The 11,299-nt window shown below is 32.9% G+C and overlaps 1 long non-coding RNA gene across 1 annotated transcript; it reads right to left on the bottom strand.

The window, feature by feature from the left end:
* Positions 1 to 5,496: 5,496 nt before the first annotated feature.
* On the bottom strand, positions 5,497 to 5,913 carry LOC145307080 (uncharacterized). Its single transcript, XR_013875291.1, has 2 exons — positions 5,787 to 5,913; positions 5,497 to 5,620 (listed from the first exon to the last, which is right to left on the bottom strand). It is a non-coding gene; the product is annotated as an uncharacterized LOC145307080 (long non-coding RNA).
* Between the last annotated feature and the right edge of the window lie 5,386 nt (positions 5,914 to 11,299).

The following is an 11,299-nucleotide window of genomic DNA, read 5'->3' as shown; positions in this document are numbered from 1 at the left end:
CCTCGTGGCAACAGGATCAGAAGGTGCTGAGTCAACGGTAGATGCAGAAGATGCAGAAGCAGGAGGTGCAGAACATGCGGCGGCAGATGCGGCGGCAGACGTGGCGGCAAGTGCGGCGGCGTGTGCGGCGGTAGGTGCGGCAGTAAGTGCGGCAGGTACGGCGGCCATTGCGGCAGTAGATGCAGATACGGCGGCGGTCACGGCGGCAGGTGCGGCGGTGAGCGCGGCGGCAGGTGCGGTAGTGAATTCAGCGGCAGCGGCGGCGGCGGGTGCGGCGGCGGGTGCGGCAGGTGCAGACTGTGCGGCGGCGGCAGGTGCAACGGCGGCATGTGCGGCACTAGGTGCGGCGGTTGCAGTTGCGGCATTACGTGCGGCAGAGTCTATGGGAGGGAACACAGCCAGGTCCTCAAGAGCTGGGGCAGGGGCAGACGTTGAATTATGTTGAACCGTGCTGGCTGGATGGGCAGTGATTGTACTAAACTGTCTGGGGAAGTCATCCTCTGTTAAATCAGCTTGGTTCGAGAAGAATGTTTTCCTTTCCTCAGGCGTTAACTTGTTGAAACGAAGGATTGGCGGTGCTTCAGACAGAAAAAAATCCTCACTTCCAGGTATGGGTTGAGCCATTTCCTTCAGGTCTTTGCCGAACGGGTTAAGGCAGCGTATCCAGCGGCTGCCGTTCTTGAGCTGGAATTGCACATATTGGCCAGCGACTTTGGCCCTCGAAATCTGGTTGGTGGCATATACAAAGGTCATTGTCTTCCTGTTGAGGTCTGACATATCTTGTTTGGCTTGCACAAATCTGTTGGGAAAGAACGGGACCGGTGACGCGTTATTCCTGGGGTTGAACCTCTTGATCTCGGCGTTGTAGCGGTCGAGCACAGCCTTCTTATTGTTCATCCACGCGTCGAGGTAGGATCTAGACATAAAACGAAAGATAAAAACGGGGATCTGGCCCTTTGTATATGGGAGCATATGAGCACGCTCAACGATATCACTAAAATGTGAAGGGATATATTCTAATTCCCCTCGTTTAACGGCGGTTTCAAGGGTGGGCCTTATAATGTTTCTGAATATAACAAACTCAGTGATATTTTCACGGTTCCATGGCTGCTGAAAGTTCACTATTCTACAACTCCAATCGCGACATCTTTGCTCTCTTATCGAGTTTTGTAGAAGTTGAAACTTTACGAAATTTTCTCTCGACGATTCGACAGAGTTTAAATAGTCCTTTTGTTGTGTAATCGTAGTCCTAATCGCTTTTTGCTCACTTGCGACTGATTTAGCGTCGACGAAATTTTCAATGCCTTCGATAGATTGTAATTTAACATTTAAATCTGAGACTCTCGATTTAATATCATTTATTTCGGTTTTATGACTGGCAAAAGTACTATGGATAAGCTCATCCCATACCTTGGCTATATTCGCATCGTATTCACTAAACTTAACATCCAAAGCTGCGTCCAAATTTGTTTTAAATTTTGACCAATATTCTGGGTTGTCACACGTACTACAGGCCATGATGAAGTGAAGATGGCGGATCCGAGGGTGCTGAAAGAGTGTGGGTCAGCTGACCAATAGTGGGACGCGAAAAAATGTTAGCCAATGGGAGAGCTTATTTGTCGGGAGTACTTTGCGCCGGTAGAATGTTGCCAGACCGATAAATTATCAAAAAGTTTTAGAGAGTGTCTTCACTATAAATTGTTCATTAAAGCGATTAGGTTACACATAACATAAATTTAGATTTTTTAATTCATTTATTTAATGTTTTATTTTCACTTTTTTGTGTTAACAATTGACCGATACGTTAACACAAACACATTGCCAGGCCTAAATACGAGGTGCCCTCTGGCTACAGTGTCTTCCCTTTCCTCCAACTGCGGAGTGACCACGGGCAGTGGGGAGAGGGGAACTAGTTGAGAGAGAGGGGGAAGGTAGAACTGAGCTTAACACATGGGGTAGGGCGGGGAGAGCTTGCAAAATGCGTGTTCTCAGCCCGACTCTCTAAACTATCTATCTATCTATATATATACAGCATGACCCTCAAAAAAGTATTTTTAAGCATCTGCAGCCTATATTTCTCAATAAAATATTAAAAGATTCATATGTACTTGTTCTCTATAATTTTCTACGTCAAAGGATATCAAAATATTTTTTTACATCACTTAACAGCCGAGATTTTTAAAGCCAAAGTTTGGAAAAAGTGCTTGAGAAACTGGATATTGCTAAATATTTCTTAGTTTTTTATTAGTATATTACTTTTTATTGACGTGTAGTAATAGCAAGAACAAACAACTAAATATTCTAATAAAGTGTATTAATTCAAGACAAGTTAAACATACAATAATAATATTAAATATAATAGCAAGTATTCACTTTTGGGTTCGTGCCGAGTTGCAGAGCAAAGGTCTTGCTCCGAAACGGTTGACACAAGAACTAAAAGCTAATATACAAAATACATACATTGCTCTCAAGTCAGGAAGAAAGGGACTATACATCACATTTCTCCCTGGCTTTAACATGAACATGGATTTCAAAACTGTAATATTTCAGATTGAATATAACAATATGTTTATTACATGTTAATTGACATATATATATTATAAGTAGCATTGAATGCTTATTAAATAGATAATAATTGATCTGGTATGACACCTGCCATATTTTTATTTTATTTTTTTTTATTTTATTTCCAGATCTTTAAACACTTCATATACATTTTTTTTTATTATTTTGGTTCCTTAGAACTCTTTTGTGTTTTTTTTTTTTTTTTTATATATTCCTTTTTTCTTTATGTGTTTTTTTTTTTTTTTTGTTTCTTTTTAATATTTTTTTTTAAAAAAAAACATTGATTAATATATAATCACTGAAAATGCATTGATTAACATATAATGCATTGATTAACATACAAAACATTGATTAACATAGTTATTATAAATGCATGATATAAAAAAAAACACTGATTAACATATAACCATCAGATTTAAAACATGGCATTATAGAGCATTAATATAAAACATTAATTTTGAACCTTTTCGAGACTACTACTGCCTCAACAAATATTGAATACATAAAATAAAATAAAATATGAATTAACACACATAAAACTATAATTATTCATAATCATTGATCATAATATTCATTTTCTTTTGCCAAATTTTTCTTGATAATAGTAGTATCATTCATATCCATCAATCCATCATTATCCATCAATCCATCAATCATCTCACAAATGACATAACCATACCAATGCTACAACACCACAAACGATATAACCATACCAGTTGACCTTAGCTTAGTTATAAACTTAGTTATAAACTGGTTTCCACTTAGCAACTGTGATTTTCTCAAACAACACAACAGCCATTCACCTCCACCACAAGAAGCCTCCAATCTCTTCAAAAAATTGGAATCGAATCCTTTCTAGCATCGACTCTAGCTACTTCCCAAAATTCACCCTTTCCTGATTCAACATACGTTGCTGATCCTGCAGGTTAGCCAACCGAGCATCTAACTCAACCATTCTAGTAGCCAAACCTGCCAAATGTTTGAGGTCTCAGGTCAAAAATCAGAACTGCTGTTCACATTTATCATCCAGGAGATTATATCTATTGCATAGTCAGGCATGACTTAAGCCTAATAATGACAACCACAATAACTGCTATTAACATCTCTGTTAGAATCCAAAAATCGACATGTCATTCAAAATACAGAAACTGCCAATGATTTTCGTTATAACAATGATGCTACTGTCGACACTCCAACCAATGATAACGTTGAAAACAATGAACAGAAACAACAAACACAGAGAAAACTGTAGCCGAACAAAAGCAACCAAAACCTTCGCCATAGATTGATTCGAAATCTGATCCATTTCGTTTTTCAATACTAACTATCGACAAAAACACCAGCTATTGACAAGTAAGATATCCAACCTGGCAATCAAATCTACAACAGCCACATCATCTTTAAGCCCCGCCTTCTTTAGAACAGCTAAAATTTCACTAACCAGCATTATACTTTGACTGCCCACTGTATTAACAACTTACAAATATCCGTTTTATCAGTCATAAATATATTTAAGATACAATGCATGCTATTTTAAAATTCTGCACAACTTCACAATAGCTTCTAGCCCATGGTGTATATCTCTGTTTATTATTATCTATCAACTAAATACTTCTCATTTTGACAACTGTAAATACATCTCTTTGTAGCTACCTGACTCACTGTGCATTTATTTGCATCATCCTGACACACTGTGCACATCTGTTCAAAATAAATATCAACATAATTCGTTTAGCTCTTTGTATCTACCTGACTCACTGTGCATTTATTTACGTTATTCTGGCACACTGTGCACATCTGTCCAAATAGTACAATATCAACATATTTCATTTAACTCAATGTTATTTCATTATCCTTGACATACGAATCCTCAATTTTCAAATTAAGCTTCAAAACTACTCTCCGACGTCTTATTATCCACAACTGTTGCTTAAATGCTTAAATTTAACACCTCCAAGTCTTCAAAACTTTTCAACAGTTATTATAAATCTAGCAATCTATAAATCTAAATTACTTTTCTTCTCCTTGGCAGCAGTTGGACTGTTGATTGGAGTACTTATAACAGGTTGAGAAAGGGTTGCAACAACAGTATCAACAGATTGACTTGCTTCAGTAGGATTATGATTATCACTATCACCAGTCCCAACAGATTGACTTGCTTCAGTAGGATTATGATCATCACTATCACCAGTACTATCATTAGTTGCATATGATTTGCCACTACTGGTTGATTTAAGACTCTTCTTGCCAAGATCAGTAATAGTCTTCCCATATATAGAGATATCATATTCAAGCTCAAAGATAGCTTCATCAATCATTGTTTGCAAGATATCATATTCAAGCTCAAAGATAGCTTCATCAATCATTGTTTGCAAGTATTTAATCTGTAACATCATCAGCTCTAGTACATCATGAGGAAACATATTCTGTTGCACAATAGACAGAATATTAGTAAATCCATAAACTCCAGCAGCTCCATACATTCCAAATATGTTGTCAATCCAGCACAGGCTTCCTTTGGAGTTTTGTGCAAGCACTCAGTTGTTAGCTTCAGGTACTTTTCATGATCACTAAATCTCATTATAGTTGCCAGAGAATACAGGAACCTTGAACTTAATATCTACCTTCCTGGTGATACTCCAAGCTTCTTGACCGTTTAGCTTCCTGTTTAGCCTTCTGAACTTCAACAGACTTCACATCTAATCTATAAACAGATTCTACAGCAGCAATAGCATGTTTCACAATATTACTGACCCAATTACTAAACAATCATAAATAATGCTCCTTTAATATCGATAAAATTCAACATATAATCGGTCATGTACCATAGTGTATCCTGTACCAGCCTCCACTCTCTCTCCACCAACAATTCAACATATAATCGGTCAGAGCAAAGTGTATCATATACCAGCCTCCACTCTCTCTCACACATTTTAACTATATCATAAAACAAAACAAATCACTCACCTACAAATAATACCAATGTCAACACAAAACAATGGCCAAATTCAAAACTATATTTCAGTCACCACCAACTACTTCTCTTGCGGCCGATCTAAAACAAAATACAATCATTTTAGATGCCAAAACTTATTTAATACATATTTTATTTTCACTCAACAAAATAAAATAATTTCTTTAACATGTATTAGTATATATAACATTAATCAAATGTATATCAATATTGAACATCATTAAAATCTTAACAAACTAAAACTCACCAACAGGTAATACTGTATCTCAACCACCACAACTACTCCTCTTTTCGACCAATCTAAAACATAATACAATTATTTTAGATGCCATACTTAAATGTTATCACTTAACAAATAAAATTTCAACATGTCTTCTTAAAAATGTATTAAGAAATATAATATTAATCAAATGTTTGTCAATAATCGAGCAACATAAAAATAATTCTTAATACAATATATTAGTCTAATACAGTAAAAAATTTACCTAATTATTCAATGAAATATCTGAATAATAACTTATATCATCCACAACTATTTTTATGTATTAGAATCTTGAAAGTTGAAGCACAACTAACTATTTTTCTCTATACCTGAGAGCACTTTCTTGCGCAGCTCAACTTTTGCGCATACAACGCCCAACTCCTGCTCATCATTGCTGCTACCTCTCTGCACCACCCCATCTTGCGCATACCAACTCCGAGAGACAGTGCAAACAGTGCAAATTATTGCCCACCCCCCTTCTCCATGAAGAGAGACAGCTCCACTCAAATATCTAATGCATTATAACAATTTTGCTTCATGAAATTCTAAGCTTCATAAATAATTTTGCTGAATCAACATCACTAAATCGCAATATATACTATTCTATATCGAGGGTCCTTAATAAAATTTAAGCTTAAACAAAAAGATTTAACACATCCATTATAATTCCAAGTTTTAGTAGATTTCAATCCGCCCCTCAATATTCTTCCATTTTATTCTGATCCACCAAAACTTTCGCAATACGTTCATTATATTCCAAGTTTTTAAATAGATTGAAAACCGCCCACATCTATTCACTTTAATTTGATTCATCCAAAATTGAGCAACACATAATGTTTCAATTTCAAGTTTGAGTGCAATTTGATTCACCACCCTGTGTTATTTATATAATTGCTTCTCCTATAATTAGGTTTGGTCCGCCCATCCATACGACCATTTTGATTCACCACCCTGTGTTATTGATATATTTGTTTTTTTCTATAATTAGATTCGGTCCGCCCATCCATACTTTACATCTATCTACTTTTTGTATTTCGAACTTTACATGGTGATTTCTGCAGCAGATAGGTACAATTTAGAAAACGTAGCAACACTATAATCATTTCTATGACGTCCGTACTTCCATTTGTAAACATGTTGATTTGACCACAAATTTCTATATGATCTAATTATCCGATTGTATACTAATTCCGGGAACAACAAAATTCAACATTATAATCGAAACAGTTAAAATATCTAATTATCCAATAATTTTATATGATCTAATTATCCGATTGATTCGGTGTATATTGATTCCTGGGACAACAAAGCACAATACTTTATGATTGCGGTGTCAATAATTTCATATGATCTATTTATCTGATTGTTTTGATGTATATTGATTTCTGGGACAACAAAGTACAATATTTTATGATTACAGTGTCAAGCATCCAATCACCCTTCAGACAACCAACACTCTGAGATGCACAACCTTTTTCGAGAAAATTTAACTGTGCATGGTATTGAATTGCGCCTGTTTTAGCCCAAGGCATTCCCTCACTCTAACTATTTACTTCTAACTATTTACTTCATTTACTTCAAGTATCTGATATAGTAGCAGTGAGAACCATTTTTAACTTTGTTAGTTATGACTCAGTGTCAGACCGAGATTTAAACCTATCACCTACCCAACGACAAGTAGATGTGCTACGTGTTAAGCGGTTTACAAGCGAAGCCACTCTATAAGCAAGTTCATAAAATGTAAGTAAAACATCAATCTGTATCAATCAGTTCTTTTTTAACAAATTTACTTACAATTTTACATCGACTCTTATACACTTATTTTCTCAGTTTTGACACTATACAAGTGTTGATGTTCGTTTGTCCTACCATTCAATGCTTCGCTTTTGTTAATGTTGTCTTCCTTGTTTTTTACAAAAATTATTCAGTTCTGACACTATGCAAGTGTTGATGTTCGTTTGTCCTACCATTCAATACTTCGCTTTTATTAATGTTGTCTTCCTTGTTTATTACAAACAAATTTGCTTACAATTTTGCATTGAATCTTATACGCGTATATTCTGATTATTTAATTTTGACACTACACAAGTGTTGATGTCCATTTGTCCTGCCATTCCATTGCTTCGTTTTTACGGATGCTGTCATCTTTGTTTTTATACATCATATCCGAAAACGTTTCAATTACAATAGAAGTCATATATAAGTCAAACTAAACTTGCACATTTAACCACCAAGTCTAAACAACACATTTAGTATTAATCTATATTGCATCACCCATCATTGGATATAGATATACACAATAGACATCTCTTCCCTACACAATCCTATATATAATAGATCTATTGTCAAAACTTGCACAAAGTTTTATTTTCAACAAACATCCATAAATAATATATCCATTGTACACACATCAACAAGTTTTCTCTAAATCCATAAATAATATATCCATTGTACACACATCAACAAGTTTTCTCTTCTCTCCATACAAATATTTCCAATAACATTCATTTCCTACTATACAAATATTTCCGATAATTTATTCATATATATATAATATGTCCATTTCAATTCTGCACACATATCATAATTAATCCACATATAATATGTCCATTGTACAATCCAATTCTACACACATATCTCTCACTCACTCTCTCTCTCTCTCTCTTTCTCACATCATAATCAAATACTGAATAACAATTTTTGTTTCATTAAAAATTTTTGCTGAGTTATGCATTCCAATCTTAAATCGCCATTTAATTGTTTAAAATAAATCTAGTTAAATCCACAAAAATTCCGCCCACCAATCAAATATCACATTCTACTGATCATGATGACAAGTATGTATCAATCCAAATCAACGTAAATTCAAAAACAAAACAAACAAAATTTCTGTTCTATCTATAATAGAAATTTCGTACTATGAATAATATATCACAGATCAAAGATCACATATCTATCTTCACGCAAGTACAGTCGTTATTATTCATAGCACAAATAGATAGATAGATAGATAGATAGATAGATAGAGAGAGAGATAGATAGATAGATAGATAGATAGATAGATAGACAGATAGATAGATAGAAAGATAGATAGATAGATAGATAGATATATATATATATATAGATAGACAGATAGATAGATAGAAAGATAGATAGATAGATAGATAGATAGGTAGATAGATAGATAGATAGATAAATATATAGATAGATATATAGAAAGATAGATAGATAGATAGATAGTTAGATAGATAGATAGATAGATAGATAGATAGATAGATAGATAGGTAGATAGATAGATTAATAAAGATAGAAAGTAGGATAAATATTGAAACATAAATGATAATGATTATAATTATATTCAGGTGCTACACCATTGTTACGTGCCTCAGATGGAGGACATCTCCCTGTGGTACAATATTTAGTTGAGAAAGGTGCTGATCTTAAAAAAAGAACCAAAGTTGGTAAGTTTTATTATTTAATAGTGTCTATAGTAGGTATATTTCATAAACAAATATGGATTGATAGAAAGAAAAAATATATGATAGAAATAAGTAGATAAATTATAAGTAGATTATTAAACTTAAATAAGAAATAAGTAGATAAATATATAGATAAAAGAATGATATATATATATATATATAAAGTATATAGTTTGGAAATTGATTATTAAACATTGACAGACAGACAGAAAGAAAATAGAGAAAATATGTACATTGATAGGCTGATTAATATTGAAACATAAATGATAATGATTATAATTATATTCAGGTAATACACCATTGTTACTTGCCTCAGCAGGAGGACATCTCCCTGTGGTACAATATTTAGTGGAGGAGAGAGGTGCTGATCTTAAAAAAAGAAATAATCTTGGTAAGTTTTATTATTCAGTAGTGTTTATAGGAATATATAGATAGAAAGATAGATAGATAGATAGATAGATAGATAGATATATATGTAGACAGATAGATAGATAGATAGATAGATAGATAGATAGATAGATAGATAGATAGATAGATATATAGATTGATAGATAGATAGATAGATAGATATATATGTAGATAGATAGATAGATAGATAGATAGATAGATAGATAGATAGATAGATAGATAGATAGATAGATAGATAGATAGATAGATAGATAGATAGATAGATAGATAGATAGATAGATAGATAGATAGATAAATAGATAGATAGATAGATAGATAGATAGATAGATAGATAGATAGATAGATAGATAGATAGATAGATAGATAGATAGATAGATAGATAGATAAATAGATAGTTAGATAGATAGATAGATAGATAGATAGATAGATAGATAGATAGATAGATAGATAAATATATAGATAGATAGATAGATAGATAGATAGATAGATAGATAGATAGATACATAGATACATAGATAGATAGATAGATAGATAGATAGATAGATATATAGATAGATAGATAGATAGATAGATAGATAGATAGATAGATAGATAAATAGATAGATAGATAGATAGATAGATAGATAGATAGATAGATAGATAGATAGATAGATAGATAGATAGATAGATAGATAGATAGATAAATAGATAGATAGATAGATAGATAGATAGATAGATAGATAGATAGATAGATAGATAGATAGATAGATAGATAGATAGATAGATAGATAGATAGATAAATAGATAGATAGATAGATAGATAGATAGATAGATAGATAGATAGATAGATAGATAGATAGATAAATATATAGATAGATAGATAGATAGATAGATAGATAGATAGATAGATAGATACATAGATACATAGATAGATAGATAGATAGATAGATAGATAGATATATAGATAGATAGATAGATAGATAGATAGATAGATAGATAGATAGATAAATAGATAGATAGATAGATAGATAGATAGATAGATAGATAGATAGATAGATAGATAGATAGATAGATAGATAGATAGATAGATAGATAGATAGATAGATAGATAGATATATAGATAGATAGATAGATAGATAGATAGATAGATAGATAGATAGATAGATAGATAGATAGATAGATAGATAGATAGATAGATAGATAGATAGATAGATAGATAGATAGATAGATAGATAGATAGATAGATAGATAGATAGATAGATAGATAGATAGATAGATAGATAGATAGATAGATAGATAGATAGATAGATAGATAGATAGATAGATAGATAGATAGATAGATAGATAGATAGATAGATAGATAGATAGATAGATAGATAGATAGATAGATAGATAGATAGATAGATAGATAGATAGATAGATAGATAGATAGATAGATAGATAGATAGATAGATAGATAGATAGATATGAAGATAGATAGATTGATAAAGATAGAAAAAAGGATATATACAAATGATAGTTGGATAAAACAGAAATGATAATATTATAATTATATTCAGGTTATACACCAGTGTTACGTGCCTCATTAAGAGGACATCTCCCTGTGGTACAATATTTACTGGAGAAAGGAGC

The sequence above is a fragment of the Acartia tonsa genome, chromosome 15 (assembly GCF_053477335.1).
Source record: "Acartia tonsa isolate MP-2025a chromosome 15, ASM5347733v1, whole genome shotgun sequence".
NCBI lineage: Eukaryota > Metazoa > Arthropoda > Copepoda > Calanoida > Acartiidae > Acartia > Acartia tonsa.
Note: the sequence above shows the minus strand (reverse complement) of the source record. Positions and strands in the feature narration are given on the sequence as shown.